The sequence below is a fragment of the Mirounga leonina genome, unplaced genomic scaffold (assembly GCF_011800145.1).
Source record: "Mirounga leonina isolate KUSES-001 unplaced genomic scaffold, KU_Mleo_1.0 Mir_224, whole genome shotgun sequence".
Taxonomy (NCBI): Eukaryota; Metazoa; Chordata; class Mammalia; order Carnivora; family Phocidae; genus Mirounga; species Mirounga leonina.
Window position 1 is genome coordinate 4,131,416 of NW_023270615.1, and position 20,332 is coordinate 4,151,747.

Here is a 20,332-nt window from a genome sequence, read left to right on the forward strand (position 1 = left end):
ATTTGAATCTTGGAAAAGTTAGGTAAGTGGTCAGTGGTCCCACAGCTCGGAAGAGGCCCAATGGGGATGTAAACCCCAAATACTGACCTCAAAGCCCAGTTCTTTACAATGTGCTCCAGTGAATGGATGAAATGGAACTTAGTAGAGCTGAACTGGAAAAGTGAAGCTAATAGTAGAGTATTATCATCATCATCATCATCAGGTTAAAGACTTGGTTGGTCAAGCAGTTTGGTCCCTCAGGGCTCAGCTTGTTGTCTTAAATGACCCAGCTCTATTTGCTCCCTCAGTCAGGATCAGGTAAATTCTTCCAGTGTCTCGGTGAAAGACCAGAGATGAAGGGCTCCTGAGACGAGAAACAAGGACACACTGAAGCCAGTCTCATGCAGTGCAAAGCATGATGTGGAAATCGTGCAAAGACTAGACTATCTTTTGCCTCTCAGAACCTGTCCTCTTATGGTGATGAAAACATGCTTTTTTGCTGTTTTCGCTTGCTTTGATGTGCTCTTAAAACCAAAGTGATCTTGTCTATTATGAACTCTGCTGATTTCTTCCTGTTCATTCAAATAGGTAAATACCTCTAGAATTCAGTGGCAAAACTACAGTGTGTTTTCCTGAATTAAGAGAGAGAGAGAGAGAGAGGAAAAGGCTTTAAAATTCCAATGCCATCCACGTGATTATCCTTCTAAGGAAGTGGTGGGGCTTTTTTTCCATTGCTGGAGATTTAAGGGCCGCCCAGGAAATCAGCCACTCCCCAGGCCTCTCCCAACTGAATAGGACTCATGAGGGTCACATTTATAAACCGAGGCAGAGAGAAGAGGTGGCAGCTGACAGATCCAGTCTCAGCCCCCAACCACAGCGTGCTCGGCTCTTCATTGCATGTTGTGTATTTCTCAACTAGAACAAACCCATTTGTGGAACTCCTCCCCATGGGGAACAAAAGTTCTTTAAGTAGAAAGTTTCTCCTGCAGGCTTATAGGCCCCTGATGTTCATGGATTGATGGGGAGTCTGTAAGGTTGGGCTCCATGGAATCCCACAGCCCCCTGCATTGCTCTTGGCTCCATCAGCAGACCCAACCAATTAACATGGCATGTTCTTGGGATGTTCGTGCTGATTCCTGGGGCTCTTTACTTTCTGTGGTTTTGCTGTTACTCCCCTTCTCTGTCTGCTAGACTCTTACACAGGCCCCGGAGGCAGCTTCCTGAAGCAGAATAGGGAAGGACCCAAGAATTTTCCCCAAATTAATGGCACGGCAGCTCAATGGAAGTGACCTAACAGAACTCCCTGGGGATGATGGATCTGTCCCCTCGTCCAGCAGGGCAGTTTGAAAAATCAGTAAATTCTATCCATTCCTAAAAAATGATCTGGCTACCTTGCAACTCACGGCACAGTGCTCAGTGAAATGTTCTAAAGCATCTGGACGTGGAGGGGTTAGGTGATAGACAAGGCCACACAAAGCAATCCTCAAAGTCATTTGGAGAAGAGTGATTTGGGACGGATGGGAGCAAAGAGAGAGGTGCCAAAGGAGAAATAGGGAACTCCCAAGGTAATTCTGTAAACTCCAGCACTTATTGAGCATAAGCCATGTTCCAGGCAATATGCCACAGTCTGGCTTAGTGCTAACATAAATATTGCCCGGTCCCTCCCTAGTTGGTGCTCAGGGTCACCTTAGATGCTTAAAAAGGAATCTTTGAAGTTCCAACAAATTATCCCATTCTAAATTTATGAGTTATATGAGAAATATATATATATGCACACACAGACATATATTCAAGTGTTTCTATACATTGTATAGAAGTCAAAAATCTTTTTTAGAAGTCAGATGTTTTTTAAAAGATGGTACTTTTTTTTTTTTTTTTAACAGTTCAGCTCTTATGGTTAAGGAAGAGAGAGTAGAAATGGAGCAATGGCTTGATCTTCCCCATTTTGTAAGAGAAAGCGAGGATTATGCACCCATTAAGAGGGAAGATCTTGGGAGCAGAGAGCCTCTTGCTTTTCTCTCTGTGCGGGTTCAAGTTCAGCTCCCACAGGGCTCAAACCCTGCCTGTGACAAATAGAGCAGGCGCAATTAAATAATTACTGTGTCTGCAAGCTCTGCAGAGAAAAGGCACAATGCTAGGCATCAAAGACACGAAATCAGAATAAAAACTGCTTTCACGGAAATTACAAGGTACATTCTGGTTTTTGTCATCCTGTCCCAGCTACAAGAAGAGACTCGAGCTAACCTCAGAGAGAAAGCAAGATGAATGACACTCTCGGAGGCCAGGCCTGGACAGGGCCTCTTAAGAACAAGTAAAAAAGCCACTTCATGGAGAAATTAAAGTTCCTCTTTACAGCCTCTGAAGAGGAGCTATTGATGCTTTTCTGTTTCTGACACCCTTGTTCTCTTCTCAAGAGTTCATTTCAATCCTTACTGCTGCTATCCTTATTTTTCTTCTCCACCAAGAAAGCCGGATGTTTTAAAAGCCATTTCAGACCGAAGGTAAAGATCTGTCATATCCCAAGTTTTTCCTCACTTGTCTCATGTTTCAGAAAGGTGTGAGCGGTAAACATGAGAAAATTACCCTTACAGGTAAGCTTTTTTGTTTTAAATGACTATCACCTTTAAAAGTGGCACTTCTCAAGGGTAAAAATTGGACTGATGACATTAGAATTATCTGGGGATTATTATCTTAGATAACTGATTTATTGAGATGTAATCCCCATACCATGCGTTTTAGCTTTTTTTTTTTTTTTTTTTAAGATTTTATCTATTTATTATGACAGAGAGACAGCAAGAGAGGGAACACATGCAGGGGGAGTGGGAGAGGGAGAAGCAGACTCCCTGCTGAGCAGGGAGGCCAAGGTGGGGCTTGATCCCAGGACCCTGGGATCATGACCTGAGCTGAAGGCGACACTTAAGGACTGAGCCACCCAGGAGCCCCTCGTTTTAGCTCTTTAAGGAGCACAACTCAGTAATTCTTAGCATCTTCAGAGTTACACACCAGCATACAATCAATTCTGCAACATTTTCATCATTCCTAATAGAAACCCCCTACCCACTAGGATCACTCTCCAATCTCCTCAACTCCAAGCAACAACTACTACTAATCTACTTTCTGTCTGTATGATTTTGCTTATTTGGGACATTTTATATAACCGGAGTCATAAAATATGTGGTCTTTTGTTCACCAAGTTCTTTCACTTAGTGCATTGTTTTCAAGGTTGATCTATGTTGCTGCATATATCAGTAATGCATTTCTTTCTTTCTTTTTTTTTTTTTTTTCAAGTAAACTCTATGCTGAGGATGGGGCTCGAACTCACAACTCTGTGATCAAGAGTCTACTGACTGAGCCAGCCAGGCGCCCCTGCATTTTTTCTAATTGCCAAATAATATTCCATTGTTTAGATCTATCGAATCTTTTATCCATTCATCAGTTGATAGACATTTGGGTTGTTTTCACTTGGGGACTTTTATGAATAATAATGCTGCTGTGAACATTTATGTACAAGATTTTTTGTGGACATTACTTTCAATTCTCTTGGGTACATATCTAGGAAGGGACTTGCTGGCTCTTCTCGCATAACTCTACATGTAACCCTTTGATGGACTTCCAGAGTGTTTCCAAAGTGGCTGCATCATTTTACCTTCCCACCAGCAGTCTGTGAAGATTCTGATTCCTCCACATTCTTGCCAACACTTGTTATTAGCGTCTTTTTCAATACTGCCAGCCAAGTAGGTGTGAAGTGGTATCTCATTGTGGTTTTGATGTGCTCTTTCCCGATGGTTGGGATTATGGTTAAAATTGCATACTTCAGGGCTAGGGCCTGACCCCAAATTAGAATCTATGAGTTTGCATCTTACTGAGACTTATATATCAGTTATTCGTTCCTCCATAATAAATATTTATTATCTCTCAGAGTCCCTGTGGGTCAGACACTTGGGAGGGGCGTGGTTGAGTATTTCCAGTTTGGTGTCCCATAGGGTTCTGTTAGATCTCAGCCAGGGCTGCAGAAATTCAAAGGCTTGGCTCAGATGGGAAGATCCCCTTCCAGAGTCTGCTTCATGGGCCTGCAATTTGTGAAATCACAGAGGACACCTCACTCAGAAGGGGTTCACATACTTAGTTGGTATGCTGCTAAAGCTGTCTTGAAACTCTTAATCACTTAATGTCTTTGAACTTGTGCTTTGTCAGTAAGGTCCAGGAAGACAAGAGAACACATATTTGTGTAATATGTGTGTCTGTGCTCCCTTGGGCCCTATTTGCATGTGATGATGGTAATACCCATGAGCACAAAATCCCGGTGAACCGTGGGTATTGGAGAGTTCACTGTGACTCAAAGAAAGTACAAGGTAAACATGTTCTATGTTGTGTTAAGTGGAGGTACTGACAGTCTGGAGAGGCCACGCTTTCTGTGAGAGCCCGACCTTGCTATGACCACAGTAAAGACTGAGTATGGCCTTCGAGGTGAAGGAGGGAAAGAGAGGAGAGATAAAGCTGGTAAGATGACCAAAAGCGTGTAGTGTACCATCCCCCCCGTCCCCCCACCCTCCTCCCTTTGAACTCTCTAGGAAAGCTACCAAACCCACCGGAAGCTTTGTGGGAGTGAGTCCTTTTTGGTGAAAACCAGAGAAAAGTGTCAGTTGGGGAGTATGAGTGGATATGAGGGGAAAGAGAGCACCAGAGGGTGCAGGTATAAGAGCTAAAGGGAACCAGGAGGAATCGAAGATTTCATGAAATCCTGGGGGAAGACTTGGGACTGCCACTGGCCATGGAATGGGGAGAGGGGACTGAATTTGAGTTGACTTTGAGATTTTCATACCTCAGTTTACACTTGGGTTTTACTTACAAATTCTGCATGTGGGACAGAGGTATAGCTTCTCGATTCCAAATGAGTAATGTCTACTTATCATTTATCTCCTCTACTTACACATCCTGGATTGTGATGACAATTTTGTGAGACATATATCCCTGGATCTTTATGAGACGTGTGCAAATGATGCTCATTTTCTAATTAGGAAGAGTTAGAATATCCCATACTCTGATTTCAGTGTGCCATGTTGCTTGGGCATCCACAAGATCACAAGTTTGAGCAGCTGTTAGAAGCAGATTTGAGCCAGGTTCTACAATGCTGAGCCTAACTGAGATTCATTGATCCCCCAACCTCAGTGTGAGCTAAACTGAAGGAAGAGAGAATGGAGAAGGTCTTGCTGGGGCTTGGGGTGGGGTTGGGGGGGCGCTTCTAGAAACTAAGTTCAACATGAAACACTGGCATTTGAGGAATATGAGGCAAAGGGAAGAGAGAATAGAACGTTCAGGTGTGTAGGTGAAACGGCTCCTGGGTCCTGCCTGGTGTGACTTGCCCAGCAGCCCACCATCATTCACTAATTGGCAGAATTTCCTTGTTGGTGTGCTTGCTCCATTGAAAGTCCACTGCGGGAGGCAACCTGCTTGTCAAAGCCTGGCTCCCATGATGCAGTGGTTCTTCACCCTGAACAGCCTTTCTGCCTGGAAACCGGTGAGTGCACCAGGACACTGTACAAAACCAGATCATCAAGCACGGCATTCAGCGAGGCAAAGGATCTTACCTCCATTCAATGGAGCCTTGTTGACAAGCCCCTGCTGTGCTGGTTCAAATGATGGGCAGAAAAACCACCACAGCACAGCTCTGAACACAAATTGAAAGAGTCCATTTCTTAGAAAACTGCTCTGGCAATTCGTATGGTATTTCAAAATCAGCGGGTGATTTGTTAGGGAGCAACATTTGCTATTACTTTAATCTATGTTGCATGAAGGTGACTCTTATATTTGGTACGTATTTTTAATTTAATTATACACATGCTTTGACCTTCAGTCCCATACGACTCAACATGTACTTTGGCTTCCAGCCTCATCTACCCAATCGTTTACTCACCCCTTCCATTTGGATGGCCAAAGGGCATCTCAAACTAAATACATCTAAAACCAAACTCCTCCCTCCCCATACACCCCTGTCCCACCCGTCTAGCCAAACCTGTCTTTATCTCACTGATCAGTACCTCCATTCATTCTGTTGCTCAGGCCAGCACCTGTGATCAAGCCTTATACTCTGCATTTGACCAATCTTTGTCTGGAAGGATCCTCATCAAGACATCTGCATGCCTTACTCCTCTAGGTCACTCATGTCTCTGGCCAAATGTCACCTTATCAGAGAGGCCTTCTGGGACCACCCTACATCCCCTACCTTGTCATTTTTCTCCTCTTTATTTTTTCATAGCATTATCACCATAGGAGAGGTTATGCATTTGTCGATTTACTTCTTGTCCATCTCCTCTTACGAAAATGTAAGCTCTCTGAGGGTAAAGCCATCCTTTGACTCATTGTTATATGCATAACACAGGAGGGTACTTATACATAGTAGGTTCTCAGTGAATATTTGCTGAATCAATTAATGAACAAATAAATAAAATAATTGTTTGCATGTAGATCTAAAAGGTGACTATTCAGGGTGTAGCATTTACCTGTGGACACATTGAAGCCATGCTTTGAGGAGACACAACAAATGACCTTCAAAGAGCATCTCCTCAGAAGAGTGTTTACATGATGATTTCTTGGGGTGTTTTCTCTCGGGCTATTCTCAGATCTAAAGGAAAAATAGAGAAAAATGTAAAATTGTATTTAAGAAACATTTATTGAATATTTGCTCTGTGCATGGTGTTAAGAGGGATATAAATGTAATGCAGACACAGTTCTTTCTTTCAAGGATACTGCAATTTTACATATTACTACAACCCTAAATTATTCCACTGTAGTGAAAAATCCTCAAATGTCTCACTGTTCCATTTAGCAAAAACAAATTATTATTATTAAGATTTTATTTATTTATTTGACAGAGGAGGAGAGAGAGAGCACACAAGAGGCAGAGGGAGAGGGAGAAGCAGACTCCCCACCGAGCAGGGAGCCCGATGTGGGACTCAATCCCAGGACCCTGGGATCATGACCTGAGCCGAAGGCAGATGCTTAATGACTGAGCCACCCAGGCACCCTAGCAAAAACAAATTATAATCAAGTAATTACTTCAGTGTCATATTAAAAAATGAAACCTATACCATAAATAATTCAAACAACACAGAAAAGTATAAAAAAGAAAGCAACAGATCCCTTCGAATACCAACACCACAAATAACCAGTGTTCCTGTGTAAACATCTACAGAGACAGAAGAAATCACAGAAAATGTATAAGAAGAGAGAGGAAAAGAAATTGGTTGATAAAAATGGGATAAGGCTATACATGGAGTTTTGAAAATGAAAAGTGATTCATTTTCCTTGACTCATCAGAATAAAAAGAATTATGAGGTAAGACAGAAAGAATTGTTAATTTTTACAAAAAAAAAATCTTTCTTCACTACTCTAGGCATTGATTTCTTAAAAATCCTTTTAAGTTAAAAGTCGCATTATGAAGACCACTAAGACGTTGGTGTGTATGTGTGTGTAGCTAATTCATTGCTGACAGTGCCTTGCTAGGAAATAGGGGGCCCATCAGTGCTGCTCCCCTCTCCCATTCATTTTCAGTTGGTTGTTGGGGGTGGTGGGGAGGGTGGTCAGAGCTTATAACAGTAATTTTCTGTTTCGTGACCATAGTCTTCCCATTATTATTATTCTTAATTCCATATTAAATGGATTCCGTGCTCTTTACGAAAGATACCTGAATTCTTTATTTTTTTAAAGTTTTATTTATTTAGGTAATCTCTACACCCCATGTGGGGCTCGAACTCATGACCCTGAGATCAAGAGTGGCATGCTCTTCTGACTGAGCCAGTCAGGTGCCCCATCCCCCCACCCCCATATCTGAATTCTTTACTCCATCTCATTGGCTGGATTTGAGCATCCAGATTTTTTTTCCCTACTCATGAGTGCTGTTTCTAGACTTCTCTCATATTTGAGAATTCCTTTTGTATTTGAACTTGAGTGGCAATATGACTGGGCCAGACTTGGATGGGAAACTTTTCTTTCTTGAAGAACTATGTAGTTATTGCTGCACTGTCTCTGATAGTGAGTTCTGCTGTGAGATGTCTAAGGACCACTTGATCTTTTCTCCCTCTTTTTCCTTCAGGAATCTTTCTTCATTTTTTTTTTCTTTTTAATGGAAGGAGCCGAGATGCCCTTCAACAGACGAATGGATAAAGAAGATGTGGCTCATATATACAATGGAATATTACTCAGCCATCAGAAAGGATGAATACCCACCATTTGCATCGACATGGGTAGAACTGGAGGGGATTATGCTAAGTGCAATGAGTCAAGCAGAGAAAGTCAATTATCATATGGTTTCACTTATTTGTGGAACATAAGGAATAGCATGGAGGACATTAGGGGAAGGAAGGGAAAACTGAAGGGGGGTAATTGGAGGGGGAGATGAACCATGAGAGACTACGAACTCAGAAACAAACTGAGGGTTCTAGAGGAGAGGGGGTGGGGGGAAGGGTTGGCCTGGTGATGGGTATTAAAGAGGGCACGTACTGCATGGAGCACTGGGTGTTATGCACAAACAATGAATCATGGAACACTACATCTAAAACTAATGATGTAATGTATGGTGATTAACATAACTAACTAACTAACTAACTAACTAACTAACTAACTAACTAAATAAACTTTATGGTTCAGAGGAGTTTGAGGTTCCCAGCAAAATTGAGTGGGAAGTACAGAGGGTTCCCATAAACCCTCTGCCCTAACAGGCTCACAGCCTCCCCTTTATCAACATGCCTCACCTGAGTGGTACATTCGTTACAACTGAGGAACCTGCACAGACACACTATTATGACCCAGAGTCCATAGTTTACATTAGGGTTCGCTCTTAGTGTTTTACAGTCTGTGGGTTTAGACAAATGTGCAATGACATGTATCTACCATTATAGTTTCAAATATATATATATATATATATATATATAGTTTCAAAAATACATATATTTTATATATATTATGGGCTTATAAGATTATAACCCATAATATAGCTATATATATAATATAGCTTATAATATCATAGCCCATATAATATTATAAGCCCATAATATATATTTTTATATATAGCATAACTATATATAGTTACAGAATAGTTTCCCTACCCTAAAAAGCCTCTGTTCCCTGCCTATTCTTCCCTCCCTCCCCTCTAGCCCCTGGCAACCACTCAACTTTTTACTGGCCCCATAGTTTTGCCTTTTCTGGAATGTCATATATTTGGATTCATACAGTATGCAACCTTTTCAGATTGGCTTTTTTCTTTTAGTAATTACATTTAAGGCTCTTCTAGTCTTGTCATATCTTTTTATTGCAAAATAATGTCTTTCTTCATTTTTAAAATTCAAACAATATAATCAGGAGTATCTGAATGTTATTTTTCTATATGTCTTTTTTTCTTACTATAAAGTGTGTCCTCTAAATGTTACAGTTGTAATATTTGGCACATGGAAACATAGTAATAAAATAAACTCCTCTAAACTTTCCTCCTCTCCAAAGACCAGAAATTTTCCAGAATCACTGCTTTTATCAATATTCTTCTCTGCTGTCACAGCCCATTGTCTATCTTAACAGAGATAAACACCGGCGTGAATTTTGCATTTATCATTCTCTTGCTTTGTATGTAGAAGTTTTACCATATAACCATAAATACATCCCTCTAAACTATATATTGTTTAATTTGATGTGTGGGTTTTTTGTTTGTTTTATAGAAATGAATTTATGAATTTATAATATATAGTCTTCTAGAACTTGTTTTTTCACTCACTACTATGTTTTTAAGATTCATCCATCTTGTTGCATAATATTCCATTGTGTGAATATCACCTAATTCTCTTCTCCTGAAGAGAGGCACTAAGAAGTTTCCAGTCTGTTCTTTTATAGACAGTGCCACCATGATCACTCTTACTTCTGTCATGATGCACACATTCAAGCTTCTCGGGGACACGTACCTAGGAGGGCAATTGCTGGACGGCAGGCCAATGGAAACACCTATTTTTACAAGATAATGCCAAATCGTTTTGCAAAGGGTATTGACTAATTTGCACTCCCACCAGCAGTGTACAAAATATATGTTTATCCATATTCCTGCTAACACTTGGTATTTCAGACTTCTTACTTTTTGCAAATTTAGTAGAGGGAAAAATCGCACTTCATTGTGGTCTTAGTTTGCATTTTTCTGGGTTACTAATGAGGTTGGGAAAATGTTTGTTGGTCATTCAGTTTTCCTCTGGGAAATACCTGTCATTTACCTATTTTTCTATTTAATTGTTTTTCTTTTTCCTTTTTTTTTAAATGTATAGATCTTTTTATATATTGCTTATATTCATTGCAAATATTTTCTTTTGGGGGGTTAGTCTTTTTACTTTTTTATCATATTATTTGAAAGAAGTTCTTAATTTAATTTTTTTAAAGATTTATTTGAGAGAGAGAGAGCACTCGAGTGAGTGCGGGGGGCGGGGAGCAGAGGGAGAGAGAGAATCTTAGGCAGACTCTGTGCTGAGTGTGGAACCAGAGGAGGGGCTCCATCTCATGATTCATGAGATCATGACCTGAGCTGAAATGACGAGTCTGATGCTTAACCAACTGAGCCACCCAGGCACCCCAAAGTTCTTAATTTTAATATAGGCAAACATCAATCTTTTCTTTGATATTAGTGCTTTTTGGTTTAAGAAGTTTTTCCCTTATTCCAAAGTCAAACAGATATTCTCCTATATTTTCTTTGAAGTACTTTACAGTTCTTCCTTTCACATATAAGCCTTTAATCCATCTGAATCTTGTATATACATGATCTTGTATATGCTATGAGGTAGGGACACGATTTTATTCTTTTCCACATAGATAACTGTCTCAGCAACCTTATCAAATAGTATCACTATAATATATCAAGTATTAATAAGTGTGTGTGTGTGTCTTCTCTAGGCTTTCTCTTCTGTTTGTAACAGAAGCTACACCAATACCACATGTCATAATTAGTAAAGCTTTATAATAAGTATTGATGTGGGGTGGGGCAAATCCCCCTGCCCTACTGTCTGTTCTTGGTTTTTTGTTCTTTGATATACATTTTAGAAACAACTTTTTAGTGTCTCTAAAAATCCTATTGAGGTTGGTTTTGTTTCTGTTTTTTTGTTTACACTGGAATGCATTGAATCCATAGATCAGATTAGGAAGAATTAAAATCTTCTGATATTGGAACTTTTTACTTGTATGCCTGATAAATTTCACAACTTACATCTTCTTTAATGTCTTTTCATAAAGTTTTATAATTTCTTCAAACATGTTCTGCACAATTTTGATTAGATTTCCAAGGATCTTATATGTTTTCATTGCTATTTTAAATGTCATGTAGTTTTTAAAATAACAACATTTAGCTGGTATTTTAAAAATGCAATTAATGTTTGTATCTTTATCTTACATATATCCATTTTGCTTTATTCTCTTGTTTATTCTAATAAATAATGTAAATCATTAATCTTTAAATAATGAGGGTCTTATTCCTTAATTTTTTTCTTCTTATAGAAATGATTGGCCTTCAATAAACGTGTGTATGTGGTGATAGTGAGCATCCTTATTTTGGTCTTAATTTTAAAGGGAGTCCTTCTAATATTTTTCCATTAAGAATTAAGTTTTCTCAGGGCACCTGGGTGGCTCAGTTGGTTGAGCGACTGCCTTCGGCTCAGGTCATGATCCTGGAGTCCCAGGATCGAGTCCCGCATCGGGCTCCCTGCTCGGCGGGGAGTCTGCTTCTCCCTCTGACCCTCCTCCCTCTCATACTCTCTGTCTCTCATTCTCTCTGTCTCAAATAAATAAATAAAATCTTTAAAAAAAAAAAAAAGAATTAAGTTTTCTCTAGGTATTTGTAAATAATATTTATTAGGTTGAGAATATTTTCTTCTATTCCTAGATTGTTAAGGTATTTTTAACCTGAATAGCTTTTGTATTTTATCAAATGATTTTTCTGCTCTCATCGGATTGGTATATGGCCTCTCTTCTGTAATTCATTAATGTGGTAAATTACATTTATAATTTCTCTAATGTGAAACCCCTCTTGTCATTCCTGGGATCAACTCATTTATATATGTGATGTAATAGCTTCTTTAGATGCTGCTGATGTTTGCTTGATATTATTTTGTTTAGGTTTTTACATCTATTTTTACACACACACACACACACACACAGAGCACACAAACACTAATATGGTTATAAACAACCTACCAGGCTGTGTTTTACAGACTATGTATTGTTGGTTAACTATAGGATTTGTTTGATGACAAAAAGTTAATGATGAAAGTAATAGAGTTGACAGAGTGTCTTTCTATGTTAGAAAAATGCCACTTTAAGACTCTGGTTAGGCAGATAAGGGAAAATCTCTGATTACAGAGTCCATCATGGGCCCTCGACTTACAGCCAGTCCACATGTGTCCAAATAATATCTATATAGCCAAGAGAGAGTAAAAATATTTTCAAAACAGGTAATATTTCTAAGTTTCTGAAATACAACAGTGAACATTATTTTGGGGGAATGGGATGTCCTTGTTCATGGAGTAGAATTTTCTGACTTTAAATAGAATAGCCTGTCTCTCCAAGAATATATTTCACCAAGAGTCCCTAATGCTGTGGTGGAAATTCAAAGGGACAAGATATTTGATTCAGTACTCATACTTAATTCAGTATGTCATTTGTTACTACAGTAATTACATTCACTGTCCTCCTTAGAGTCCTTGCCTTCCACACCTTGCCTTAAACATCAGAATTTATATTTGTTTTTTAAAATTGATTTTAGACATGAACTACAAAAAGAATCATCTCATGTTAAGGTCTTAGTTATAACACTTACTATTACACCAGTCTTTCTTCATTTTTTTCTTTGATTTGATCATCACTTCAGGCCTTGACATAATTGTTCTCTCTGTCATCACTTTTTGTACTATGTTATGACATTCCTTTATTTATTTATTTATTTATTTATTTATTTTTAAAGATTTTATTTATTTATTTGAGAAAGAGAGAGAGAGAGAAATAGCATGAGAGGGGAGAGGGTCAGAGGGAGAAGCAGGCTCCCCGCCGAGCCAGGAGCCCGATGTGGGACTCCATCCCAGGACTCCGGGACCATGACCTGAGCCGAAGGCAGTCACTTAACCAACTGAGCCACCCAGGCGCCCATGACATTCCTTTATAACTTGCTTTCATATACCAAAATATATGCAATGAATCCAAACTCAATACTATAAGATGATAAAGCAACTCCAAAATAGATAAATAAGTAAAAAGCAAAGAAAATATGTAAGGCAGAAAAATAAATACATTTGCAGCCTGCATGGTAAATACAGTCTGAGGACTCAGATTTTTTTACAAGTAACAGTGACCCTGAAATTAGAAAGTGGCAAGAAAAATCAAAAGAGCAAATGGACCATGAAATGTTATCTCTTACGAAAGGAGAGAATTTCTCACATTAATGTCCCCTCGATGTATTATTTTTATCCTTCAGCTCATATGAGAATTAGGGAGGCTAACAAGTGAACTGCTTGCTCCACGATAAAAATAGAAGGGGAGCTGCATGGCAGGAACATGTCTGGGGCTGTTACTCTGATGAAATGACCTAATCCCAGAGATATCAGTGAACATGGAACATGATGAAAATCATTTAAATTCTAGTACCAAAACAAAGGCTAAGAGCTAAAGAGATAAAGAGAAAGCCTTCAAATGAGCTGTAATGTAAGGGTCGATTTTGTTTATTTCTGAGGTATACCATGTGAAGAGACATGCCACATGGCAGAATTTGTCCTGATCGACTGTCATAGGTAATTTATTTTTAAGAGTCTCGCACTGTATCTATTCAAGGATGTGAGTCACTATATGGCAACTCCAGGCCTGGTGGGTGCTCCAATGGGTGCTAATAACCCACATTTCTGTCACTGATATGTGTTATCAGTCATTTATCCAACACGCTCACTCCTCTCTGACTGAAGGGGAGAACAATGAAGATTATTCCAGGGAGTTACTAGTAAAAAACAAAACAAAACAAACAAACAAAAAACCCCACATTGTTTTAAAATACTGAAGGCAGCTTGAGGCATCCAACAGAAAGCTCCCTGAAAGATCATTTACTTTAAAGAACCAGCTCGTGTTGAAGTAGGTTCTTTTACTTTCTGCCCTTCCAGAATAGCTTTAGAGTATTAATAAGACTTCATGGAGAGCCCATGACACTCAACAAAGGAAAGGACTTTCGAAAAAGTCCGCACATTTAAATTAACATTGGCCTTCTAACTCCACAAGAAGCCACAGAATTTTAAGTGAGACTTCATTGGTTTGTTCTGTGCCCTGTAAAATTCCCCTGGATTTTAATGAATTATTAGAACTAATAAAACAGTGAAGAGTATATGACCTAGAAAGAATACTGGAAAGTCCACTTTTATATTTCGTATTGGTAATACACCTTTAGTCACCTCTGTTTTTCATTAGTATTTTAGTGAATGCCCCTGAGGACATAGTACAAAGACCAGGGAGAAGATATCCCTGCACACTCCTGATTCTATGCCACTAGGTAAGCCATTATCCACCAGGCACAGGCGCCATTCTTAGGCAGATGGGAGAGTGAGGAAAAATCCTGAATTAATGGCGTTAAAATCTGAAGTTACTGAATTATTCCAGAATGGATTAATGTTATTTTTTTCCCCATAATCAGACATAATGAAATTTAAGATAGAGATTAAGTTGGGTTATGGAGAAATACGGAACATTCTTTTCTTTCCCACACCTGAGTAAGTGACCACAAAATTAATACCCATCACATTTTTCTTTTGACTTGTATATTGGTTATCTATGGCTGCATGACAAGTTATCTCCCCTCCCCAAGATGGCACCTGAAGACAGCTATAAACATTTACTTCACAGAGTTTCTGTGGCTCAGGAATTCCAGAGTGGTTCAGCTGGATGCTGGCTGGTTCTGGATCAGGGTCTCTCGAGGCTGCTGTAAATACGATGATTGGGATCACAGGCATCTGAAAGACTGACTGGCATTGAAGGGAATGCTTCCAAGATGGCTCATCCGATCACTGGCCAGTTGGGGCCAGCTGTTGGCAGGATTCAATTCCACACCATGTATATTTTTCACAAAGCTACTGAAGTGTTTGCTGACATGGTGGCTGACTTCCTCCCTAGTGAATAATTGCAGAGAGGGTAAGGTGGAAGCCACAAGTCTTCTACCATCTACCCTCAGAAGTCACACACCATCATTTCTATAGTATCCTGTTGGGTACAACTGGTCCACCCTGCTTAATGGGGCAGGTGGGAACTGGGGGACCCCTCAATTGGGGGACCCCTTAGAAGATGGCTACCACAATGTACAAACTAGAATCACATGTTTAGGAGGCATTTCATCAGTAATTACAGACATGGAAACGGCATTTCAAAGAATGGACGTTCAGATCGGCATACCCAGGCAAACAGTGTGAGAACTCAGTTTTGTATTGTTTTCTTGTTGGCACAACATCACCTGATAAAAATACCAGGATTTTCCATGGTGCACAGCTCCTTTTCTTCCCTCTCCATAGTGTAGTGCAAATGAGATTTTACCAGCCCTTATGTCATACTTAAGTACAGGTTCCTTGCTAAAAGTCACACCATATGGGCGCCTGGGTGGCTCAGATGGTTAAGCGTCTGCCTTCGGCTCAGGTCATGATCCCAGGGTCCTGGGATCGAGTCCCGCATCGGGCTTCCCACTCCTTGGGAGCCTGCTTCTCCCTCTGTTTCTCTCTGTCTCTCATGAATAAATAAATAAAATCTTAAAAAAAAAAAAAAGTCACACCATATATTAGATGGCAGTAAGGCTCCGGCTGAAGTTATTTCATACCCATGAAGCATTTCATCTACATTTTGTTGTTACTATAAACAAGAGCCAATAAAATAAGAGGGATGGAAATCAACATCTGAATAAATGAAAACATAAACTAGTCGCAACTGGTTGGCAATATTATATAGACATCTTTTTTCAAGTAAGGTAAGTGGAAAAGAAAGGTAAAGAGGGCGCCTGGGTGGCTCAGTTGGTTGGGCGACTGCCTTCGGCTCAGGTCATGATCCTGGAGTCCTGGGATTGAGTCCCACATCGGGCTCCCTGCTCAGCAGGGGGTCTGCTTCTCCCTCTGCCCTCTTCCCTCTCGTGCTCTCTGTCTCTCATTCTCTCTCTCTCAAATAAATAAATAAAATCTTTAAAAATAAAAAAAATAAATTAAAAAAAAAGAAAGGTAAAGAAAGATGAATAAACCAAAGATGGACCTTCCATAGGGCCTTCTAGTTTACCCCCTCCATTTTACAGATGAGGAAACAAAGGCCTAGCAAATTTAATTGACTTATCCAAAACTGCACAGTAGATTAGCCAGTTATATATTCAGAGGTGATTTCACAGGCCCGACCTTTTTCCTCTTAATTAATTTTGTATTTATACAACATCAGATGACAAGTCAGAAGTCCAAAGTTGAGTGAAATCATCAGTTATTTATGATCACCCAGACAAATAAGAAAAGTAATTGCGGGCGCCTGGGTGGCTCAGTTGGTTAAGCGACTGCCTTCGGCTCAGGTCATGATCCTGGAGTCCCTGGATCGAGTCCCGCATCGGGCTCCCTGCTTGGCAGGGAGTTTGCTTCTCCCTCTGACCTGCCCCCCTCTCATGTGCTCTCTCTCATTCTCTCTCTCTCAAATAAATAAATAAAATCTTTAAAAAAAAAAAAAAAAGAAAAGTGATTGCTTGGTAGATTTCAACTACTCGCAGTTTTTTAGAAACATCAATTTGGTCCAACAGCTTTGTAATGTGTAGATGATGCAAGCCAATGGAATCTTTCTTTCTGACTCCCAAACTTTGAGGGTTTTTTTTTGTTTTGTTTTGTTTTTTAAATAAAAGGAACCTTTTGGCACTCTTGGGAAGACACTGTCATGAAAAAATAAATATTTCTGTTTCTTTTTCCTTTTAAAAATAATCTCATTTTTTATATAATTTTGAATATAAAGGATACTTCTTTCATGTAGGAAGCACACTAATCATAGAAGATAATGTTACATTGTGCCAAAATTCTGATCTGATGGAATTGGTATGCTTTAGCTGAATGTCCCTTTTGTTGGTATATTACGAGTATGTTTTAGGAATTGTTTTCCAAACCAGGTGACTCATTGCTTCCGTCCAATTCTGCACGGTCTGCTCCTCCTTAGTGTGCAAAACTTTCTGATTGTAACTTTATGTTCATGCCACATTAGCCTAGAAAACGTTCTTCTAAACAAACAACTGCTGTCAGAAGGCAAAAGATGCACTATTTATCCTGGATTCTAGCAAATGAAAATAACTCCTAGTAGTCTGTGGCTTGGTCTAGAAACATGGCCACTGCACAAGGAAACTGAATTAGCATATGCCAAGTGGCAAGTCTTAGTTGCTAGGACAAGGTAGAAGAGGTCCTTAGTTTAACTGAGGAGAAAATGTGAACATTAATGGGCTCTGTAGATGAAGAAATGCAGTGATGAGACACATTTTATAATTTCCTTATAAAATCAAACATTTATTGAGTACCTACCACTGATCATGGGTGATGCTGGTGTTAGGGTTTCAAGGTTGAGTTTGTGTGTTAGGGCTCAAATTCAATTTCTCACCTCTTCGATCCTCCAGGTTGGATGCGAAATGTACTAAACAGAAAGAAAAATGGCCAGACTAGAAAATTCTTGCTAATCAGGGCTCTTTGAGATGAAAAGCAGTAAAGGAGAGGGGCCTTGGCTTCCTTCTACATGGGAGAAGCCCTGGTCCCGCCTGCCTCTCTGAGGTGTGTCAGGAGCACTGCCCAGATCGCCCTACTGTTTGAGAACAGAGAGCCCCAGGGAAGAAGCAGGAAAAAGAGTCGTGAGCAAGGGGCCTGCCCTGCGAAGTCGGCCATCAGAAGCAGAGGAAAGCATTAGTCATTCATGGGTGTTCAGCCATTCTCAATGCAACGACCCCACCCACTAGTGAACTATGACCCAATGAAAGTCAGACTCAGACCAAAAAAAGAGAGAGAGAGAGAGAAAGGGAAACTTTCTGGGAAGGAAGTTGAGTTGTAGCAACTGATAGTTCCTTCTGTAAGCCTCTGACTAAGGAAAAGAAGCTGGGGCAGAAATTCTGTTTTCTTTTGAGGTGAAGTCTATGGAAGAAGGAATTTCCTTTCCCATTAGGTACCAACCGGATTCTTTTTTTTTTTTTTAAACCTGGGTTTTTTTTTTTTTTTGCCTTTACCATGAACATTTATTTATTCATTTATTTATTTATTTATTTACTGCCTATATAATCTTTTTTTTAAAATTTTTTATTCTTATGTTAATCCCCATACATTACATCATTAGTTTTTGATGTAGTGTTCCATGATTCATTGTTTGTGCATAACACCCAGTGCTCCATGCAGAATGTGCCCTCCTTAATACCCACCACCAGGCTAACCCAGCCTCCCACCCCCCTCCCCTCTAGAACCCTCCGTTTGTTTCTCAGAGTCCATCGTCTCTCATGATTACCAACCGGATTCTTAAGGACTCCACCATTGCCACCACCATCTAACTGGATAAATGTCAGCAGCTATTTATCACCCTGGAATCTCAAGTCCCTTCTGCAAAATGTGTCTCCCCACTAACTGGTAATGGTAATAAAGACATACTCCCTGTAGGTTTACCCAAGGAATTCTCTGGGCCAATCCTGAGTAGGCCTGGGAGTCTCTTAGAAGTCTCTCACCCGCTAAGGGGTGGGATGCAGTAGAAAGGTCTAGAATTAGTCATGCAGCAGGAAGATAGTGTGCCTGGGGCAAGCTATTGACTTCAGTGGGATCGCTGAAGTCCTCCTAGGATTTCCCCAGGACTGGCTTCTACCCGATCCTTTAAGTACGTTCTAGTTTTCTCACGTGGGAACCTCTTGTCACCGTGGTGTGACTCCTCTCGTGGCTGGAAGGAAGAACCTGTGTTTCCCTTGCAGTGGCTGATGGGGCCTCGCTGAAAAGACACTGTTGCCGCTGACTAGGCAGAGCAGCGTGTCTGCCAGGAAATATTACCATCATTCCTTCAGTGTCAGCCCCAAGTTCACCACAGCCCTGGTTTAGTGTCACGTGCACTGTGGGTTAGTTTCTTTTGGGGCCACCTGCACATGGCCCTGTTGGCTCTGGCCCACATGTTTCCAGCTTTCTCCCTGATTTCTATTGCTATTCATGCTACTGAGGTTCTAGCATGCCTCTTGTTTCCACAAAACTGCAGAGTCTGCAAAGGTGATGGGCTCTCACATCGTGAACAACCCAACAGCAGTGGTCAGAGAGGGTCAGCAGTGGTTTTATTTAGGCTGTGCCCTCTGCCTGAGTGCAGTGTGGCTGAGACATGTGTGAGGCTCACTCTAAAAAAAAAAAAATTGAAGGTTCCTCAAAAAAGTTAAAAATAGAGCTACCCCAGGACCCAGCAGTGGCACTACTGGGTATTTATCCAAAGGATACATAGTGATTCAAAGGGGCACGTGCACCCCTATGTTTTATAGCAGCAATGTGCGCAATAACCAAACTGTGGAAAGAGCCCAGATGTCCACTGACAGGTGAATGGATAAAGAACATGTGGTTCATATATACAATGGAATATTACTCAGCCATCAAAAAGAATGAAGTCGTGCCATTTGCAACAATGTGGATGGAACTAGAGGTTTATTATGCTAAGCAAAATAAGTCAGAGAAAGACAACTACCATATGATTTCACTTATATATGGAACCTAAGGAAAAAAAAAACTGATGAACATAGGGGAAGGGAAGAAAAATTAAAGTAAGATAAAAACAGGGAGGGAGGCAAACCAAAGAGACTCTTTAGCAAACAAACTGAGGGTCGCTGGAGGGGAGGTGGGTGGGGGTGGGGTAACTGGGTGATGGAGATTAAGGAGGGCACGTGATGTAATGAGCATTGGGTGTTATACGCAACTGACAAATCACTAAGTTCTACCCCTGAAACTAATAATACACAATATGTTAACTAAATTGAATTTAAATTAAAAAATAAAGAATGCAAGCTATTTCCTCTACCAGGAAAGTTCTTGACCCCTCCCAAGAGCAGGTGTACACCTCCTTTCTATTCAGCTCTCCCAAAGATCTTTGTTACTTTCTTTGTAACAAGTACAAATACATATCTCTATTGTTTCACTGATCATACCATATTGTAACTACTGCATTTAAGTCTATCTCTCAATTTTGTTGCAAGGTTCATAAAGGCCAGGACACAATATTAACCATCTTTGTACTATCATGGCAAACAAATGTAAAAGATCATTATATGTCCATCCCAATGTATCGTAGTACTTGAGAGACCTTTGACATATCTTAATGTACTAGGCAAGGT

General features: G+C 40.1%; 1 long non-coding RNA gene across 1 annotated transcript in view; it reads right to left on the bottom strand.

The window, feature by feature from the left end:
* Nucleotides 1-6,486: 6,486 nt before the first annotated feature.
* Nucleotides 6,487-20,332, bottom strand: part of LOC118026281 — a 143,010-nt gene continuing 129,164 nt past the window's right edge. Inside the window, exon 3 of the long non-coding RNA XR_004683515.1 lies at nucleotides 6,487-6,601. This is a non-coding gene — a long non-coding RNA (uncharacterized LOC118026281). The remainder of the gene's footprint in view (nucleotides 6,602-20,332) is intronic.